The 20167-nt window shown below is 41.2% G+C and overlaps 1 long non-coding RNA gene across 1 annotated transcript; it reads left to right on the forward strand.

Moving 5' to 3' along the window:
• Window positions 1–5688: 5688 nt before the first annotated feature.
• On the forward strand, window positions 5689–10676 carry LOC143434771 (uncharacterized). Its single transcript, XR_013104528.1, has 4 exons — window positions 5689–5836; window positions 7428–7516; window positions 8658–8802; window positions 10503–10676. It is a non-coding gene; the product is annotated as an uncharacterized LOC143434771 (long non-coding RNA).
• Window positions 10677–20167: the final 9491 nt, after the last annotated feature.

Genomic DNA, 20167 nt, shown 5'->3' on the forward strand with positions numbered 1-20167 from the left:
TAGACCTCCAGTCAAAACGAATGACGATTGGTTAGTTTATTTATTATTAATTGTATTCATAGTTGTAACCATAACTACCTTTACTGAGTACTGGATAGGAGAATGTGTAAAACTGGCCATATAGGTATCTCACTTGACTTCTATTTTGCAAAATAATTCCTATGTTTACCCCTATATTAGAATGAGGAAACAGAGAAGTCAGAAGACTTGTACAAAAGCCACTGACAAAAATCAAATCTATGAGAATGAAATAGTGTTTGAGTGAAATCTCACTTTATTTAACAACAGTTTAATAGGAACTCTTTTAGAGTAGGCGAAGCAGTGCTTCAGACAGTTCCCATCTTGCTAACCTTTGTTGAAGCAGCTCTGATGTTGGCCCCTAGAGCAAAGTCTGGAGAATGATACTCAGTTTTCCATGTCTACTGAAGCATCATTTGAAGGATCATCTGGCCTTTAGTCTGCCTCTGTGGCAATATTTCTTACGATGACCTACAAGTAGGGCATGGAGATGCCAGGGAAAGAGAGAAAGAGTAAGGGAGACACCAGGAAACCAACCAACATGGTGATGCTCTGTAAAATGGTACTTCATGGGGAGATAGAGGCAAGAGGATCTTGAACTTAAGGTCAGGCAGATATATAGCAAGACTTGTCTCAGATGAAGAAGAAGGAGGAGGAGGAAAAGGAAGAGAAAAAGGAGAAGAAGGAGGGGGAGGAGGAAGAAAATGAGGAGAAGAAAAGGAAAGAAGAAGAAAGCAGAAGAGAAAGAAGAGAAAGAGGAAGGAAGAGGAGGGAGAGGAGCTAGAGGAGAAAAAAGGAAAGGAAGAAGAGAACAGGAATAGGAAGAGAGAAGGAGGAGAAAATGTAGAGAAAGTCCATGGAGCTGCCAGTCACTTTTACCCCTCCCAACCAGCCCCCAACTGTCCTGTATCTCTAGATTCCTTCCTACTGATCCAGGAGGGTCAGTGCCAAACTCTTCTCCCAGTTGCAGAACATATTTTAATACACGCTCTCTTTCTTGTTATTCTAATTAGTTTTATACATGCTGGTTTTGCTGGAGCGCCTTTGGTCACTTACCCTTCAGGGGCTGCTACAGTTATCTGGCTGTGTCTCAGTTAAACAAGCACGTGTCCATCTGCACTGTCTGTGTGCCCCATGTAATGAGAAGCCTGAGAAAATTAGGTCTTTTTGATCCTTCATGGAAGCTGCCCTGCCTGTGTCTGGCTTTCTAGACCTGACTTCCCGGCTAGAGGGCAACCCATGGCAAGTCAGTATCTTGGTCAATCAGAATGGTTCTGAAATTGCCCATGAGAACATTGACTTTGCTGAACCTAGGTATCCCATGATGCTCAGATAGATAGGAAAATGAATGCTGAGAGTCTGAATGTACATACAGAATCTACAATCTGGCCTGGTCTGGCGCTACGTCATTCCTTGTTCCTGGCAGCGGCCTCAGAGAGAGTTTATTGACAAAGGAGAAGGAAGCTCACAGCACACTGGTATGACTCACCCCAAGTTAGGGGGAGGCAGTTCACAAGGCCACCCGCCTGCCGGAACAGGAAGGCCTGTATTGTGCTCAATCGTTTTCCTGAATGCCTTTTTCAACAAGGGCAAAAGGAAACATTACTGTTTGACTCCTTGCCAGGCTGGCCACTTGGTACTTACAGCGCATAGAATGCAGAAGTCTGGCTTAGCCAAGACACTCAGAGACGCATGGCTGTAGTTACTTCTCCGTTTCAGAGGAAGTACCATGTTCTGCAGTAAATAATCCGGGGTGATTTAAGACTTTTTTTTTTTTTCTTTTTTTTTTTTTAACTAGAGGCAGCCCTAAGCGAATGTTTAATGGAACCTGTTTCATGCTCAGGAAACATGTTTCATGTTTCATGGGGGCCTTGGCACCCTCCCCCACTGACTCCTACAGGAATAAAATCTGAATGCTCCTGTCAGCTGGCTACTCACGGGTTCACTCTCAGACAGGGAGCAGGTGTCGAAAATGTGGCCAAGGGTAGGAGAAGAAGGAAAAACAGAAGGCAACTGTCTAAAGGCAATGCAATTAGGAACCAGTAGGCTCTCACGCCTCTGGGGATAATTACAGGCAGATACCTACACAGCAGAGGGCTTTGGGATCCGTGAGACATTGGGTCATTCCTGTCCTCAGTGACACACTTGTGACCATCAGTTCTTCCCCACGCTTAGCAGTTTCTACTGCCTTTCCTGAGACTGTTCTTCCATTTTGCTCAGGGGTCGATGCTATACTTTGATTTGTAGTTAAAAAAAAAAAGGCGCAGGAGGTGTGGTAGCAAGGACATTTTCTCTTGAACTCTGTGTTGCTCTCAGCCCTCACAGGCCCCTGCTGCATTTAGACTTTCTTAGCTACTGCTCTGCCACAGTTTCCTGGGCCTTTCTTAGCGTTTGCTCCAGAAACCAAACCTGAAGATGCAGAGAAAGGGGTGTGAGGATGGGAGTACCAGGAAAAGGCAGATGCTCCACTGCTGCTCCTGCAACCTCTGCTTCCTCTGCTCCCTGCTTCCTCTGACTCCTATTCTTTGTGCATATCTCTCTCTGTGTGTGTGTGTGTGTGTGTGTGTGTGTGTGTGTGTGTGCACATGTGCATGTGTGCATGTGCATGCACGTGTGTGTCTTTGTGTGTGTATACGTACATTTAAGCCAAGAGGTCAACCTTGAGGAGTTTCCTCAGATGTCCTCACCGAATTTTGGGGGACAGAGTGTCTTGTTGTCTGGGAACTTGTTGGGAGCCGACTCCTAGCAAAAAGAGGCTATCATCTTTGCAGCCATCTCAAGCCATATACCCTGACAAGAGACTTGTTTTTCAACAGCCTACAACAGCTGAACACACTCTGATAAATATCTTGTTTGTCCCACATATCTTGTTTTGCTGTTTAGTGCCTCCAGCTGCAAGGTGCACGTGGTATCTACACCTACAAGGCACATGTGGTATCCACATCTTTAAGACACATGGCAAAGCATATAAGTCATATAAATACCCAAGATTTCCTTTCAATAAAGAGACTTGATCAGACCCTCTGTCTTGTCCCCATTCTTCACATCTTTTCCCCTCCATCCCCATGCTCTCTTGCTAGACCCTAACCCACAGACCAGAGCAGCAGCTCAGGCCAAGACACAGTGGCCCCCAAGCCAGACAGTGTGGGCCTCAACAGGAACTGACCTCATAGGTGATGTTGGTTGCCCACCTGGACTTGAGATCTACCCGTTTCTACCATCTTAGCACTAAGATGATAAGCACTACTGAACCTGGTCTTGATATATAGTTTCTGAGGATTAAACTCAGATCCTCATGCTTCTAGCTCAAACACTTCACCTATTAACCCTTCTCTCACGCTTTTTCCCATAGCTTCTTTCTTTAGTGTTCTTCTATGTTAGCCCTACCTACATCATTAGCTTGAGACTTGTAGTTCACTATGGACCATCTTTCACATGTAGCACAGGGGACTCCTCCCAGCTCACCTGGCTTGACACAATTGCCAGCTTGGGTCCACAAAAGGCTTACAACTTGTCACCTCAGTTCTTCCCTTTCTCCTAGGCCTTTTGTCAGTCTTTGTCTACATGTATTCCTAAAAGGCAAGTGGTCCTGAAGTGTTATGAGATGAAAATAGTTTGGGACGAAAAGCAGGTGAACAGGTTCACCTCAGCAGCATAGCTGTGCAACTTTATATGGTAGCATATTGTGGTGCTTTGAATATGCTTGACTTTGGGAGTGGTACTATTAGGGGGTGTGGCCTTGTTGGAGGAAGTGTGTCACTGTGGGGATGGGCTATGAGACCCTCCTCCTAGCTATCAGCCTGGAAGCCAATCTTCTTGTATTGGCCTTCAGATCAAGATTCAGAACTCTCAGCTCCTCCAGTGCTATGCCTACCTGGACACTGCCATGTTTCCCACCATGATAATAATGAATGGAATCACAGAGCCAGTAAGCCAATCCCAATTAAATGTTGTCCTTTATAGAGTTGCCTTAGCCATGGTATCTCTTTACAGCAATGGAAACCCTATCTAAGATACATTGTAAGAAACATAGTAAGATACATAGTAAGAGCCTTCCCGATGGCTGTTCTGGTTAGGTTTTTCTTGTCAATTTGACACAATCTGGAGTAACCTGAGAAGAGTGAACCTCTGTTGAAGAATTGCTTCCACTGGATTAGCCTGTTAGTATGTCTGTGGTGTATTCTCATGATCGTTAATTGATATATAGGCCAAGGTGATACTGTCACAAAGCAGGTAGTTCTGGACTGCATAAGAAAGGTTGAGCACAGGTCAGTGAGAAAGGCTGTGTGTTCCTCCATAGTGTCTGCCTTAGTTACTGACTGGAATTCTTTCTATAATGGACAGTCACCTGAAAGTGTAAGATGAAATAAATCCTTTTCTTTCCAGGTTGTATTTGTTCAGAGTGTTTTTATCATAGCAACAGAAAACAAACTAGAATAGTAGCTAAGTATTAACTTCTCGTTTTTGTGGAGGAATTATAGACAGGTGGTTTTCCATTACCTGAGCAAGTCATTCTAAAAATACAGATTCACCAGACAGAACTACAGTCAATATAAGCTTCATGCCTGCCCCCAATTTCCAGCCCTGTTGGGACTGAAGACAGTCTAACCTCTGGAGAAGTGACCCAGAGTGGTATACATACTGTCTTCACTTGGGATCCATTATATCTGTAGTTAATGTACTTTCTGGCAGGTATGGGATCTGGAGAGGATAATCACTTCAAAGTGATTATCAAGTTCTAGGCAGAGGAACAGCTGAGGAAAGTCAGGCTGGAGTCTGCTGTAAGGCCTCATCTGTGTGTCACAGCTGCTGAGTTAAGTCAGAACTCCCAATAGAAACAGCCGAACTCATCCCAAGTAGGATTCGCATGTGTGCGCGTCACACCATTCTCTCAGTTCACCTCCGTCAATGACCGTGTCATTTTCCGTGATGGTTAATCTCAATTGTCAAGTTGATGGGACTTAGAATAACCCAGGAGACAAGCTTCCGGGCATTCCTATGAGGGTTTATTTTGATTAAGTTAATTGGGGTGGGGAGACTTATTCTAAATGTGTTTGGTACTATATGGAAAGGATCAAGTTAGCTGTGAGCTAGCCTTGTGGCTCTTGATTCTTGACTGTGGATGCAATGTGGAGAGCAACTTTATCTTAAAGTTTTGGCACCAGTCTCTTCCCAATATGATAGACTAACTGTGAGTCAAAATAAACTCTTCATTCTTAAGGTGTTTTTTTTTTTTTTTTTTTAAATCAGGGTATTTTTGTCACAATAGCAAAAAAAGTTAACTAATGCATGTCCCTTTCTTTCCAATCCCATATTTACTTACAGAGTATACTGTCGGGGTGTGTGTGTGTGTGTGTGTGTGTGTGTGTGTGTGTGAAGCAGATGGGGTCATCCGACTTAATTCTTGGAGTCAGAGTAAAATGTCATTACAGATGGATACTTGCCTAGAATCCCAAACCCTGGGAACAGAGAAAGGGGTCAGGTCAGAAAAAACAATTCATATATAATCTTATAACCATTGAAGCTACTGTTGCCTGCTTTTAGAAAAAAAATTAAAGCTGCACCTGCTACTAAGATACTTGGAAATATGATTTTGTATAATCCTTCTCCATTCCAGCTAGGAAAATCCTATATGGTTTTTAGTGTTGTTTCTTTCCTTTACAGAGACACACGTGACAGCAGAGAACTGAACCCAGCATCATCAAATCATGTGGGCACGTGACCAGAAAGAATAAAAAGCCCTCATCTTCAGATTCCCTCCTTTTCATGTCATATCTGAAACAAGAAAGATAAAGCAAGGTCTATAGTGGGAGACAAGGTAAGAGCAGGTAGACATCCAGAGGATGGTTGTACCTGGTGGCTAGCAATTGACTTTCACCCAGATCAGAAACAAGGGAAGCAACATGTTCTTTGGCAGGGAGGAAGGCAGTGAGTTCCTTCTGGGAAGGCTGTAGGTATATCAGGGCAGGCAGATCTGAGTGTGGCGTTCAGAGTGGTCTTGATGGAGATATAACTTTGGGCCAACAGAGAATTCAAGACTTAGCATGGGGTCATCAAGCAAGGTAGGTCAGCATGAAAGGCGGCTTAGGCTGCCAGCAAGAGGCAACTGGACAGAGACAAGGACAGGTACAGGAACATGGGAACAGAATGGCTTTGCAGATTGTTCTTAGTAGATGTGCCAGAAGATGTGGACTCCATATCACTGGACAGTGAAGACCTTGCATTTAGCTGTTGAAGAAGGCCTTGACTTTTTTTCAAGATGTTATCTGCCATTTGTATCCTGAACTAATGTCATCAAGAATCATGCTTTTTTAAAAATTATATCCTTAAAGTAGTTAAGAAGTCACAGAAGGTGCTACGAGCCCTGTTTTATTTTACTGTTATTTATTATTGCACTTAGGTATTTATTTTTCTGGGCTCCATAGCAAGACACTGTCTCAGGATTCTGTTATGTAACTGCAAAGTATTTGATAACTTGGAAGAGGCAGAGAGTGCAAATTCATAACAGGGTTGAGGTTTTCTTGTTGTCAATGTACAGGAATATTCATACACCACTGCAATGAAGCTGATATTCAATAGGGGACTTTGTTCTCCCCAGTATCATTTTTATTAATTATTTGGGAATTTTATATAATACACCCCAATTACACTTACTTCTCATTCCCCCCAGGTCCATACTCCTACCCTAGCACCACCTCCAAAAAACAAAAAAGACATTAAGTCCAATTTGTGTTGCCCATGTACTCGCTGGAACATGGTCATACTCCCAGTGGCCAGCTCCGTAAAGAACACTTACCCGTCCCAGCTCCTCACCCCCAGCCAGAAGCCATCAAATGCGAAGAACTACTCTTTAGCGTCTTTATCACAGATTTTAAGGACTCTCCTCAATAGCTTCCTGTCTGGACTATTTCTTTTTGGGGGTGTCCTGGGTGGGAGATTGTCACCGAAGTCATCAATGTCTCTCATTCTCATTTAGAAGTTTTCAGTCATTGACACCACTGCAAAAGGAGCTTCCGTGCCCATAGCAACCAGAAGCAGCGTGGATCATGAACTTGGACACGTTTTTCTGCAGCAATCCAGATCACAGACATGAACCTGGTGCAGGGTGGCAGCACAGATTATGGACATTAGGATGGATTTTTGTCATAACTAGCATTAGGGGAAGGAACAAGAAGGAAGAGACAATTCATTCCTGGGGGTTTTTGATATAATTACTTTAACACTTACCATTTAGATCACTGTGTGTGTTGGTATGATTATGCCGGGTACAGTAGCATTATTAGGAGGTGTGGCCTTGTTGGAGTAGGAGTGGCCTTGATGGAGGAAGTGTGTTATTATGGGGGTGGGCTTTGAGACCTTCCTATTAGCCATGTGGAAGACAATCTTCTCCTTTCTGCCTTTGGATCAAGGTGTAGAATGTTTGGCTTCTCCAGCCCTACGTCTGCCTGGATGCTGCCATGCTCCTGCCTTGATGATAATAGACTGAACCTCTGAACCTGTAAGCCAGCCCCACTTAAATGTTGTTCCTTATAAGACTTGCCAAGGTTGTGGTGTCTCTTCACAGCAATGAAACCCTAACTAAAACACTGTATTAGTAACTGTTTTGTTTCTGTGACAAAATACCTGACTGAGAACATTAGGGAAGAGATGCTTAGTTCAATTCAAAGTATAGGGACTACAGCTTCTTATGGAAGACGAAGCAGGGAAGCTGGGACAGCTGAGATTCAGAAGCTGTGTGCCTTGCTCACATCTTGATTATCAGGAGGAGAAAGGGGACAGGAAGCTGAGAAGGTATCTAAGGGCCCATCTCATCTGGAGTGATCTAGTCTGCCAGGTAGCTCCGATGGCCCAAAGGTTCTACAACTTCTTCAGAAAGCCCCACTAGCTGGGGTTTAAATACTTAAACACATGAAGAATGCATCCCATACCAATCTGAACAATCATCACATCATTTACACAATCATACTTTGCCTTTTGTCTCTTTACCATATATGACTTCATGGAAATTTAATTTTGTAGCAGATGAGGAAGCTGCCATCTCTCTGTCTTCTTTCATTTCTTCAGTTTTCAGAAAGAAATCATTCACGTTCATTTCGGAAATAGATGGTGTACGATTCGGAATATATTGCTCTTGAATCTAGGTGACCGATGCACTCCTGATAGCTGATCAATTTATGTGCTCAAATATGGAAACTGAGAGAAATCCATAAAACACAGGGGAGAGAGTGTGGTCTTTGACCCTGGCAGTTCTGCAGCAGACATTGGGTAACCTTAGGCAAGTTACTCTTCTGGAGATTTGATTTTTTTACTAGCCAAGGAGAGAAACCAGTACTCCTGTAGTCTTGAAATGACAGCAAGGGGGAACAAAGTATCTTCTTCTGAAGTAGTTTTTCTGCTTACTCATACATACCCCAGTCATCATCAGACAGACTGTCCAGTGCTGTGTTTTTTTTTTTAACTAACTTTGCTTAGTTTCAGCTTCATCTTCCCTCATGCGGTGATAACAACAGCATTTGACCCTGTGTCAGAATTTAATTAGAAATTAAAAACAATCCATACATGTCTTGAGGCGGTCACGGTAGAGATCTAATGTGGTGCTATTGCTACTATTGATTTATGGCAGCCTTCTCTAATCACAGGGCCCTGGGATCTATACTCATTGGCATTCCTGGCGTAATCAGCAAATTGGCAAAGAGTGAGGTTTGTGCAAGAAGGAGAGTTAGCAAGAGACAAAGGAACTGCATAATTCGTTGCCTAAGTGCAGACATAACTGGAAATAAAAGGGTAAGCCAGGCCATCCAGGTCAATCAAGGTCACCTTGCTTTTAACAGATGGGTACCAAGATCGTTTCTGCCTTGCCACAGTCAGCCTGTACCAACTACATTGCTGCCATTTAGAAATGGTTAGCATGCTAACTGACTAGTATATAAACTCCACAGCAAGTGTGCAATACGTGTAGTTCTATACCCTTGTTTATTAACGTCTGAAGGGACACTGTGCTGGCTAACTTACGTTTTCTGTGCTGAAGAGAACTCTGAGTAAGAGAATATTCTGGGGACAGCAGGAGAGGTATCAACTTGTCCTTTTAAACCACCCAACTCTGAGTTTTACATGGGTCTCACGTGAGCAGCCTCTGTCCTTCCCACCTGCAGGTTTCTCCTAGTTTCTGTGTCTCCCGCCCTTGGCAATTTGATGCAAGTACTAAAAGTTGTGTCTGAAAGATGACATTGTCATTTGACTTCAGAAGCTCTTACTACAACTGGCTTTGTAGACTTGGCAGATCAATTTCTTTGTGAACTATTAAAAGATATGTGAATGAACTGCTAGAATAAGTCATTATTATATAGATTTGTTATAATTTACCCCAATTTGTTTTGTCAGAGTAATTGTTATTATCTATTATCTATCAATCTATCATCTGTCTATCTATCTATCTATCTATCTATCTATCTATCTATCTATCTATCTATAATCTATCTATCTATAATCTATCTATATATAATCTATCTATCTATAATCTATCTATCTATCTATCTATCTATCTATCTATCTATCTATCATGTGAGTGTACATGTATGGGCATGCATTTACCAGCAGAGCTGTCTAACTATCTCTGCATTCATGCCATGCAGTAACACATGTCTAACACATAAGTAGCTGAGAAACAGAGTTAATAAAGCTAACTAGAATGTAAATGCTACAAGAGTCAACATTTTGTTGACAATGCTGATATGCCTGCGCTCAAGTAGTCAATAACTGCTGGTTAAGTGAATGCATGTCATTGACTAGACACTAACTGATTGTTTTAACACGCTCCTATGGAGTCACTTAGCTTTGTTTTGTAAATGTGCTGACTTTCACTGTCTTAGTCTGACCCTGGTAGTTAAAGTATGAATGCAGTCAGCAGGGTTTTTCAAACTATGCCAGGGTTGTATTTCTCTTTTTTGTCTCTCCCTCCCACACTGGAGCATCCATTTGTGTGTAGTCCCCATGAATCTCTGTGGTTTTACTATTTAAGATCAACGGGACTTAGGTACTTACTGGAAATGCAGACTCTTGAGCATCACTAAATCAGAATCTGTGTTTCATCATGATCCGGGGACACGAGTCTTTATTCCCATCTGACAGGCTTGCTGTTACATTTCTCCAGGGAAGAACATTTATGTGTCCTTTAGGAGTTTATGTTCCCAAGTAGGCAGTGTGGATGTCAGGCCACACACCTAAATGGGCACAAACTATGAGCTTATTTTTCCCCTTGGCTCAGCTTCCATCTCTATGTTCACATTGCTGCCATGGAAAAAATTGTGTCTCAATGATGTATGGCTTTCCTGTCTCCCTCCAGTGCAGTTAACAGAGTTGGGAATGAGCGTTGGTCAGATGATTTACACTTGTATCCCTCAGAGTATGCTCTGAGAGGTTTGGACTTCAGTTGGCAGAAGATACAGTAGGTCTTACTCTTCTTTTATGGATGTCATTGGATCTAGCAAACGAGGTATGTAAGCTTGACGTCATGTGGACCATGAGGATTTCAGTGAAGCATCTGAGAGCCAATTGGCCTGCACATAGCCCATGATGCTCTGCCTAAAAAGTAGAAGAGGTAAGAAAATATTTTTGTGGTCTGAGTGTTGTATATGTCTCCATGTGTCTGTCTATGTCTGTGTATAAGTTCATATGTGCTGTGTCTATTTTTACACACACACACACATATGTATACATATATATATGTATACATATGTGTGTGTGTGTCTGTGATGGTTAATATTGTAAAACTGGCCAGATTTAAAGTTGAGTGTATGTGTGTTTGTCTGTGAGTGTGTCTGTCTATCTGTATGTGTGTATTATGTATATATGTGGGTGTCTGTATGTATGTGCTCTGATACATATTTGTATATGTGTTCATGTGTTTTCTTTCTGTAAATGTGTGTTTGTTGATTTGTATTTATGTGTCTATGTGTGTTTGTATTTCTGGTGTGTATATTTCTGTATGCATGTCCATGTAGGTGTGTCTGTTTGTGAATGTATATCTGTAGCTCCCTGAATATGTGTGTATGTGAATCAGAATTTGTGTTTCATTGTGATCCAGGGACTTGAGTATGTATTCTCATCTGTCAGGCTTGCTGTTACATTTCTCCAGGGAAGAATATTTATGTGTCTTTGTATATACATCTGTATTCATATATTCATTTGTCTGAATGGGTGTTTATGTGTCTTTGCAGGAGTATTTGTGTATTTCTCTTTTGGGGATGGAGAGTACTTTCTAGGGCCAATTTAGGACATTGCTCTTATTATCTTTCTCTATGTTCGTCAGCTCTGAGAACTTCCTTCTACTCTGTGACATTTTCTCATTCTCTTAATTTGTAATGTGTTCTTCGGGGACAGCCTTCAATAGGGTTGTTTGCTTCAGAAGTTCTGGGGCCATTTCTTAACGGGATTAAGTTCTTGGAAACACGGAGATGATGCTGTTATAGCAGTTCCCTGGGGAAAGGGACACTGGGTCGTGTGGTGAAGATGGAGAAATTATCATGAGGCAAAACCAAATGTCATAATATCTCAATTTTTTCTTCTATTGTAAGAATGAAGGAACAAGTTCCTTCCGGTCTGGGCCCAGGAACTGAGCAGATCTTGGGTGGCAGCTCTGCCCCCAATCACACAGAACCCAGAGGAAGCGGGGCTCCCAGGAACTCTAACCCGGGCAGTATCTTAGGAAAGACAGGCTCCAGTCAGGGACAGGGCAGGTAGCACTAAGGAGATACAGATGGCAAAAGGCAAGCGCAAGAACATAAGCATCAGTAACCCAGGGTACTTGGTATCATTAGAACCTAGTTCTCCCACACTAGAAAGTCCTGAATTCCCCGTATCACCAGGAAAGCAAGATTCAGATTTAAAATCACTTCTAATGATGATGATAGAGGACTTTAAGAAGGACATAAATAACACTCTCAAAGAATTTGAGGAGAACACAGGTAAACAGGTAGAAGCCCTTAAAGAGGAAACACAAAAATCCCTTGAAGAATTACAAGAGAACACAACCAAGCAGGTGAAGGAATTGAACAAAACCATCCAGGACATAAAAATGGAAGTAGAAACAATCAAGAAATCACAAAGGGAGACTATGCTGGAGATAGAAAACCTAGGAAAGAAATCAGGAGTCATAGACACAAGCATCACCAACAGAATACAAGAGATACAAGAGAGAATCTCAGGTGCAGAAGATACCATAGAAAATATCAACACAACTGTCAAAGAGAATGCAAAATGCAAAAAGTTCTTAACACAAAATATCCAGGAAATCCAAGACAATGAGAAGACCAAACCTAAGGATAATAGGTATAGATGAGAGTGAAGATTCCCAACTTAAAGGGGCAATAAATATCTTCAACAAAATTGTAGAAGAAAACTTCCCTAGTCTAAAGAAAGAGATGCCCATAAACATACAAGAAGCCTAATGGGAGGATGGTGGGAGCACACCCTCATAGAAACTCCCAGAATTAAATGGATTAGAAATGACAGAGGCAGGCCTCCAGAAGACTAGATTCCAGAATTCAAACAAACAATTATCTTGATACTAAAATTTGTTTTAAGAATTGTATATTGCAGAATACATAGCCTTGGTGTATCTACTCATCAGGCAAGCTGAGCAGACCTGCTCGAACCTCTGATGTCCTGGAATTCCAGCTGGATGCAGTGAAGACACAGTGTCAGAGGCTTATCAATTTACTCTACCCCAACCCCTCTTCTAATATCTCAACACCCATAATCAGCTTGAAGAAGTTAATGAAGAGTCGGCGCCCCTATTCCCTGGGCTTGGGGACTGAGGTGGTTAATATTGGGCTGTCTTTCTAGGGAAAAGTAGTGGTTTTGGTGGAACAGGGAGGATTAGCTAGGATTTATTGCATAGCTATAACCTACTGATAGAAATATGTATCATTGTTATTAAGATGAAGTTATAATTTCTTAAATGGTACAAAATTTACTTTGATTTCAAATTTAAGGTTTTCATTGGTATGAGCTTCTTATTAATATAAAAGTGAGATGAATATTGTTACTATCATAGGTATTGCACCTGTATAGCACATTTAGGAATACAAGGCTTAGGCCCAGTCCTTCTTTAACTTTTTTAATTTATTTGAGATGGTTAGCCTGTGAGTTAAGGGCCTATAGCAAATTCATGGCTTTGAGTTTATTGTTAGGGTGTTTTCTATATTTTCTTTAGAAATAGCTGAGAGGAGTTAACAGACAACAGTCCAGATTGCCTTACATAAATAGTTGGTTTTCAAAACATCAGAAATCCACAGAATTGATGTTACAAACATTTCTGTATTAATATTCATTTTGATTAGAGACCTGTCTGCTCCTGACAGCTTCCTGTCTTGGATTTTAAGAAGAAATTGAGCATCTATGGAGTTATTCCAATTGTGGTGAGTCAGCCGCTAGGCAAGAATTGCCTCTTTCCATCTACAGACAAATTACTGTCCAGAAAAGGACATACTTGCAGAATAGTCGACTGATTATATCTGCCAAGACAGAGTAATCAACCCTTAATAATTCTGCATCACTAGGTCTGTCACATGATCCTGGGCCAGAAGGCTGAAGATTGGATGCTCCAACATTTTGTAGTATAGGGACTGTCCAGGTGTTCAGCGGTCTTTATAAATTGGTTATGTTTTAGAAGCTATGCTTTGTGCTTCCCATAATTTCAGTTAATTCAGTCATTCTGGATTTCTGATGGGGTTGAAAACTTATACTCTCATAGCCAATCCTTGTTATTTACTTTGAGAGAAAAGGTTTGAGAGGATGGTTTTCAGCTGACATTCATTCTAAAGCCAAGGGGAAAAAAAAAGCCAGGTTCAAAACTAAGTCTTTTATTTAGGAGAGATGACAGAGGTTCTGCTTAGTCAACAAAATGATGGACTGGGTATTAGGTCTATCTTGCACCTTACTGACATAAATTGGTATAGTTATGCTCTAACTGTATTTTGAGAGAAAAGTTTTATTTTAACAGGAAGGGTGATATGTAGGAGGAGCTAAGGTGGGAGGAGTAAGGAGAGGAGGAGAAGAAGGAAAAAGAAGAGGAGGAGGAGGAGGAGCTAGGTGATGAGAGAGAAAGAGAGAGGGAGGCCAGATATGGAGGTAGATGTTCACATGTCTCCGGCAGTCAAAGATAGTTGATATATCTAGATTGGGTATTAGGTTACACTTGTGATTGATATTGAGCATTACCAAATTTATAAAGCCATTGGTTAACATTAAAAAAATTGTATAAAAGCAAAAAGGAGAAGTGGAGTATGGGATAGGGGTTTTCTAGGGAGGGGAAATGGGGAAAGGGGATGGCATCTGAAATGTAAACAAAATATCCAATAAAAAAATTTAAAAAAAAGAATGAAGGAACAACAACAACAACAAAAATGAGTCAAAAAAGTGAGTCCCAAAGCAGGGCCTTATCACTTAGCCACATCAGGCATCATTTTGAGCTGAGAGGACCACATTTTTCTCCGGGTTAGTGGGGACACAATTGGAATAGTATTCTACTAGCTTCAAGAATGAATTCAAAGACCTAGTGCTTGTATGTGAAACTCAAGAGCCTAACAAGTACCTGTCAACTGTGAACTGCCATGTTGCCCCAGACAGAACAAGTCTTCTAAGGGATGCCTGACTGAACCACTCTTGCAACTATTTTACTCCCTAAATGGGCCACATGATGACTGTTTGAATATGCTACTTATCAGAGTTTGCTTTTTAAATGTCTACCACTGGCTACGTTTTAAATGCTTGTTATTTTTAGCAAAGTGTGGAGGCTGTAGGAGGTAGAGCCAAGATGGTAGAAGTAGGTCACTAGGAACAGGTCCTTGAAAGTCATAGCCCAGTCCCTGGTTCCAGACAGTTCTCTGCTTCCTGCTTTATAACCACTCTGCCATGTATTTCCTGCCATGTTGGACAGGAGTCCCCTGACACTGTGAGTCAAAAATAAATCTTTAAAGTTGTTTCTGTTAGGTATTTTGGTCACAGTAACATGGCTGTTTTCTGTCCTTTTCATGATTCTTTCTAGTGGCAAATATGCAAAGGAGTGAAAGGTGCTTCATGAAAATAATGTGCTGTGTACTCATTGCTGTTCACTGTGTAACATATATGTAGTCATTAAAATTTACTGGGAAAGCATGATGCTCTGTCTTTAATAAAGATTTTCTTTGTCTGCCTCTGCCATTTCAATTGAGAGGACTATTGGGTATTTCTTTTTTCTTTTCTTTTTTTTTCAAGACAGGGTTTTTCTACGTAGCCTTGGCTGTCCTGGAACCCATTCTGTAGACCAGGCTACTCTAGGACTAGTAGAGATCTGTCTGTTTCTGCCTCCTGGATGCTGGGCTTAAAGGTGTGTACCACCATGGCTGGCTTCTATTTTAGTTTTTGAGACAGTGTTTGTTAATGATTGGTTAGATAGGCTGCCCAGGAAGCCTCAGGGTTGTTCCTGTGTCTGCTTCCCCTGCACTGGGATTATAGGCATGTGCCATTCCATCTGACCTTTTACATAGGTACTAGGAATCTGAACTCAGGTCCTCTTGCTTGCTTGTCAAGCACTTAATGCTTGAACTATCTCTCAAGCCCACAACTTTATATTTCTTATGATGCTGAGATACTAGATTTTACAGTGAAGATCACAACCATGGGCCTTGTTAAGGCTGCATTCCAACCAGCCCCTCTGTTCTTCAGTCTTGAGAATTCTGTTATGGGTTTTGTTTGTTCATTTTGTTTTTCTTTTACTATTTTTATTTCTTGAGATTATAATACAACTGCATCATTTTCTCTTCCCTTTCTTTCTTCCAAACTCTTCTATATACCCATCTTTGCTCTGTTTTCCTAGTTTCTCTGTCTTTAATTGCTGTTAACTCTCTCTCTCTCTCTCTCTCTCTCTCTCTCTCTCTCTCTCTCTCTCTCTCTCTCTCTGTGTGTGTGTGTGTGTGTGTGTGTGTGTATTTGGTTTTTTAAATAAGAACCGACACAGCCTATATAATGTTATTTGTATGTACATGTTTTCAGGTCAAATCATTTGGTATTAGATAACCTGTTGGTCTTAGTTAGATTCCTTTATAATAAACAGTTAACTCACACAGAGATTGTTTCTTTGACTCACTAGCATTGGTAGGTGAAACTCTAGACAGGTAGGAAGTTTAGAGGTCATGGAGATGTTTCCAATTTAAAACTGGTATGGGGGGGTCATGGGTTGCATGACCAATGGGAGTCACTTCCCAGTGTTGGCAGCAAGTTTGTTAATGCTCATCCCTTGTATTCATTCATCCATCTATGTCAATGTAGTGAGTTAGGTAAGCCAGGCTTTCTTGCTGTAGAAATGAAAAGGCTGTGGCACAGTCGCTGGGCCAAGGTTAGGTAGCAAACCAAAGACCTGGACTCATTGGATTCTGTTAAAAAAAAATCAAACAATACTTACTAGTACAAAAGTTTCATTTCCTGATGCACACTTTTGCTGGGTAGAAGTGTGTGAGTAGGTTAACATAACACATTCCTTTGGGCAGTCTTAATGTCCTTAGGTGTCTAATGGAGAGCCTTCTACAGCAGCTGTGTACAGATATCCCCCTCTGTGTGTGCAGCCCTTGCACTTGTGGTGACTAAACATCAATTTTCACTTGGAAAAAAAAAATTGTTCAGACTCTGGATAGATTTGAGAGGATAGTGCTCTGACATCGACTCTAGGCACAGCAGAAACCCCACGATCATTGGTATGTAGGATTTCTATCTCCAGTAGAGTGCCTTGAGAATGGGCAGTTTCCCTTCCTGCACTCCATAGTCTCTCTCCAATTGCTGTTACATACATGTACATGTATGTATATGTATGTGTGTGTGCCTGTGCATTTTTGATTGTGTAAATACCAGACTGAGCCCCCCAGATCTTGGTTGCTCAACTTAAAAGCTTTTCTCATTCTTATCTTTTCTGTCTGGAGGATTTTTCTGACTCTATGAGTTTCTGTATACCTTCCCAATTAACTGCTTTACGATTAATTTAGCAAGATTGGCTTCAGTTGCTACATATACAAGTCCTCAAGAGACATAGAAATTACAAAAGGAAAGCAAAAATATCTCTTTTTTTAATGGCAGCACATTTAATTCATACATCTCTTCTCAAGATAAGTGTCTACACACACACACACACACACACACACACACACACACACCCTTCTTTTATCTACATGGAAGGAGACTATTTCTTCATTCTTTGATCTAGAGCTGACAGTGTGACTTTCTTTGGGTTGCTGACAGTGTGACTTTTGGTTTGTCTTGGCTCTTACACTTCTGCTGTCCCTGTGGAAAGGGCATGTATGTTAGTTTGGATGTAATTGGCCCCCACAGACCCATAGAGAATGGCACTATTAGGAGGTGTGTCCTGCGTGGAGTAGGTGTGGCCTTGTTGGAGGGGGTGTGTCACTGTGAAAGGTGCCTTTGAAGTCTGTTATGTTCTACTCACACCGAGTGGCACAGTCCCCTTCTGCTCCTGTAGATCAAGATGTAGAACTCTCAGCTTCTTTTCTAGTATTATGTCTGCCTGCATGCTGCCATGATTATTATGGAATAACCTCCTGACTGTAAGCCAGCTCCAATTAAACGTGTGCCTTTATAAGATCTGTCTTTATAGTCACGGTGTCTCTTCACAGCAATGGGAACCCTAACTAAGGCAACATGAGTAGATTAAGCAGTGAAAGCTAAGAGAAGGAGGAGAGACTCATGGTACAGAGCCACCAGCTGAGTTTCCTCATCTGGATCAGCAAGTACCAGACAATCCACATCACCATAAGGTAAACAAATGTGTTTGCTATGCAAGAGTTTGTATCAACGGCAAAATAATGCAGAAATTTGTGTTAATAAGTGGTATGCTGACTCTGATGAAAACCTAATATATGTGGAACTGAACGATGTCTGCAAATTTCTTAAACTGCTAAGGAAACCATCATAGAAGCTCAAAGAAAATGGAGGTCACTGATCTAACCATGAAATCCTTGGAATAATTGGCTGCTGTTGCAAATTGGAAGGTAATAAGGAACATGTGAACTTGTAGACTTGGCAAGATGGATTTTTATTTGCCTGTGAAGGGTTAACTAGCTTCTTTTTGTTACATATGAGGAACTCAGAAAATAACAAGAAGACTATCAACGGGCTTTAGAAATCCCAAGTTTGCTGGCTTAGAGAACCCTCAGTAACTCTGACCATTCTCTAAGTTAGCAGGAGACTCTTAAGTTAGAACCTGGGAATGTGGTCAAGTTCAAGTCCCCAGAACACTTCCTTGGAAACTTTTGCTCCAAACACTAGCTGAATTTTAACTACAAAACCAAAACCACCGCAAATCCTCCCTGCCCCCGAAAAAAAAACTTTGAAAGAAATATGGACTATGAAAAGTACAGAGGCCGGGCGGTGGTGACGCATGCCTTTAATCCCAGCACTTGGGAGGCAGAGGCAGGCGGATTTCTGAGTTCGAGGACAGCCTGGTCTACAGAGTGAGTTCCAGGACAGCCAGGGCTATATACAGAGAAACCCTGTCTCGAAAAAAACAAAAAACAAAAAAAAAAAACCAAAAAAAAAAAAACAAAAAAAAAACAAAAAAAAAAAGAAAGTACAGAGATATTTACTAATATACACAAGATATGAAAACCCTTTAGTGTTTTTTATAAGATTGAAATAACTAGGCAACAGCAATGTAGACATATTGGGTGAAAATATACCTGAGACAGTACACGATAAGAAAGAACGATTCTGGTATGATGCTATGGTATGTAAACTAGAGTGGGAGGCCAGCTATATCGCTTACATGCTAGGAATTAGTAGACATGATTGGATTATTTTTTATTACAAACACCCGATGATTTGCCTTAATAAGAGCAAAATATTGATGATGGAAGGATCACAAGGCAGGTGAGAGACACCAAGGGATAAGATCAGGTCAGGAAATCCAGAGCCAGATAGTTAAAAACAAAACAAAACACAACAAAACACAACAAGAGCATTTGGAAACAGCAAGAAAATATTCTTTGAATCTTAAAGAAGAATAAGAAATAAGGTTGGCTAAAATGAGTCTATGATGAGTTGGGTTTTAGTAGGCTCAGTCTTTAACTTTCTACTTCCAGAGCATCAAAATTTAGAGTTAAAAGCATAGCTAACAAGTTAATTCCATGAAGCATAACTTCCAGAATAAAAGGAAATAGGGCCATGTTTACAATTTGAACTAGTTTCCTATTTATGTAATGCGGTCCAATAAAATTGATCCATAGACAAACAAACAAACAAACACCCATCCATTTCTGGGTCTGCTGGCAAAGGCCTCCAATCCCAGCTAACTGGGGGACCAAGGCAGAGAGATCATACATTGAAGGCCTACCCATCCTCTAAAGTGAGTTCAGGGACAGCCTGGCAACTTAATGAATCTTTATTTCTTAGTCAGTGTCCTGTTGCTGTGAAGATATACCATGACCAAGGCAAGTCTCATAAATGAAAACATTTAATTTGAGGCTGCTTACAGTTTCAGAGGTTTTAGTTCATTATCATCATGGCTGGGAGCTTGGTTGCACTCAGGTAGACATGTTGCTGGTAAAGAGACTGAGAGTTCTACATCTAGATCCTCAGGAAGCAGGAAGAGAGAGAGAGAGAAAGAGAGAGAGAGAGAGAGAGAGAGAGAGAGAGAGAGAGAGAGAGACTAAGTTTGGCGCAGGCTTTTAAAAACTCAAAGCCCATCCAATAGTGACACACTTCTTCTAACAAGGCCACACTCCCTGTTCCTTCTAAAGTACCACTCCTTGATGGCTAAACATTCATATATATGAACCTGTGGGGGCTATTCTTATTCAAATCACTATACATTGGCTAAAAAGAGAAGGAGGACTCGGAGGTAGAGTGTTGAAATCGTAAGGGCTAGTCCTCAATGAGGAGACTTCTAGGTCTGATGCAGATATATTCCTCTGAATTCTGTGTCTGAAGTATGCAGTGTCCTCAATAAGGTCTCACCTTCTTTTAGGGAAGGAACTAAGGGTAATGGCAATAGTGTATATTATTTTGGGGGTCTCTGACTTTATTGACCAACAACTGAAAAAGGGGTTTCCTATACCTGATACTGGGGTTTTTGATAGATAATCTATGTGTTGGGGGGCATTATCAT

The sequence above is a fragment of the Arvicanthis niloticus genome, chromosome 17 (genome assembly GCF_011762505.2).
Source record: "Arvicanthis niloticus isolate mArvNil1 chromosome 17, mArvNil1.pat.X, whole genome shotgun sequence".
In the NCBI taxonomy this organism is placed as follows: Eukaryota; Metazoa; Chordata; class Mammalia; order Rodentia; family Muridae; genus Arvicanthis; species Arvicanthis niloticus.